Source organism: Protobothrops mucrosquamatus, unplaced genomic scaffold (genome assembly GCF_001527695.2).
Source record: "Protobothrops mucrosquamatus isolate PMUCROS unplaced genomic scaffold, P.Mucros_1.0 scaffold19390, whole genome shotgun sequence".
Lineage (NCBI taxonomy): Eukaryota > Metazoa > Chordata > Lepidosauria > Squamata > Viperidae > Protobothrops > Protobothrops mucrosquamatus.
This window is the reverse complement of record NW_015405149.1, coordinates 682-2,737: the sequence shown is the minus strand read 5'-3', so window position 1 is coordinate 2,737 and position 2,056 is coordinate 682. Positions and strand designations below refer to the sequence as shown.

General features: G+C 39.0%; 1 long non-coding RNA gene across 1 annotated transcript; it reads left to right on the top strand.

Moving 5' to 3' along the window:
* Positions 1-496: 496 nt before the first annotated feature.
* LOC107301912 lies at positions 497-1,772 on the top strand. Its single transcript, XR_001549345.1, has 2 exons — positions 497-586; positions 1,507-1,772. It is a non-coding gene; the product is annotated as an uncharacterized LOC107301912 (long non-coding RNA).
* Positions 1,773-2,056: the final 284 nt, after the last annotated feature.

Sequence of the window (2,056 nt, the reverse complement as noted above, 5' to 3'; positions counted from 1 at the left end):
ACCCTCTCGGATCCGAGCGACTTTGTCATACAGATATTGTGCAAATTCCTCAGCCTTCCCCGCCAGGGGGTCCCCGCCCCCCCTCAATTGAAGGAGGGAGCGGGTCACCCTGAAGAGGGAGGCCGGGCGATTATCTGATGACGCAATGAGGGTGGAGTAGTAATTAGACCTCGCCACCCTCATCGCCACAAGGTAGGATTTAACGTGTATCCTTACCTGTGTTCGGTCGGATTCGGTTCGGGTGGCCCTCCAACTGCTCTCTAGGCGTCTTTTCCGGCGTTTCATCTCTCTCAGCCCCTCGGTAAACCAAGGGGCCAGTTGAGACCTACGCCGGGTCAGAGGCCGCAACGGCACGACTCGGTCCAGTGCTGCGGCTGCGGCCACATCCCAGGCCGCAGCCTGATGTTCCGCCGAGTCGTGACCCTATCAGTGTCTCTACATACATGTAATATTAGTATTTTTTTTAAAAAAAATGTTTATTTTGCATATATTTCAGATGATGAGAAGCTTTCAGAAGCTGAAGAATCATCAGATGCTCCAATGGAAGCAGAAGATAAACAATAGATGTGTATAGCTCAGAAATCTGGTAATTCATTTTCCTGAAGATGATTAATAACTAGGCTTTTGAATTTATTTTGTATGTTACATATAGTCCAAAGTAACTATATTATGTTTTTTACCTGAATGAACTTCCACACTTATGTACAATAAATACTTGAAATTACACAATAAAGTAATTTAGTCTTGGGTTTATGTTCTGGAATTAAGCTACCAATTATATGGGTTATATGGTGGGATGTTACATTAAAACAAACATCAGAGATAATTTAAAATTCTAGTAATAGGCAAGTGAATATTCTGAACCCAGAACTCGATACACTGAAAATGTGACTTGTATAATATTAATATTATATTATATTAATATTAATCTTACATTAATATTTGTTATCTCAGATTATTAACAACACATACATGGAAACATATTTATTTAAAATGTATTATTTTGTAGTCCTTAAGAGATCATCCAAAACAGTTTAGATTATTCTGATTCCCAAAGATTTACATTATTGCAATTCTGCATTTCTCAGAGCCATTGGTTACGCTGATTTTTTTCAGTGCTACTATCCAAGAGGTTAATTAGTGATCGAGTCACTTAAGAGATCTGTGTTGCTTTGTTTTTCCAAGAAAACAATGAAGCATAGAAGCAATTTATAGTGTCAGCTTCATGTAATAGAGGCTTATCTCAGTCTTCCTTAGTCAAATCTTTGTATTGTTCAGGCACTTATTTTATCTTTTTTTGTTTTGAGAGGTACTTTCCCCATAATAGAACATAAGGTGGGAGGTTATAAAACCTCCTGGCCAGTCAATATTTTGTGTAGGAGTTCCAGATTTGGTGCTGCAAGCACCTCCTCCTCAGAGTAGTTGTCTGCCCATTCTTTTGCAATTCACAGGAGGGGAAAGGAGAGAATTACAAAGCAAAACATAATTCCTTGCTTTTGTCTCTAGTGTGATCTGTATTAAGGAACAGAGGCTTGAACCACGACCACTGCCATCCCCAGGACCATTGATACCACCAAAATAAATCCTCCTGTGGATTGAAGGATTTTCAGTTGCAAGTCTGAGAATCAATTGGCTGGGCTAAGTAGAATGACCAAACTGCAGCATTCTAAATGCCGGCGTGTGCCATCCCAACTATAGGTCAAGAATTAAGATTTCCATGTATTGTCAGTTCAAATTACTGTATATTATAAATGGACGGGCATTTGTGATGATATTTTTGTTTCATTCATTTCTTTATCTACTTTTAGGACTTGTGTGCAGAACAGATCACGCTTTAGGTCATACTAATGCAAAAAAAAATAATAATTGAAAATTCAAAAGAGTTCACAAACTTTTGAACACCATTGTGTATCTATTAGGATATTTCCCAAGTGAGGGAGTCAGAGAGAATGTCATATCTTGCATAACCCAAAGGCATCCTAGATTTTTCCAGAATGACTTTAATGTATTCGGTGAGTCCCAACTCTGCCAATTTGTGGACCTCATGAAAAGCAGA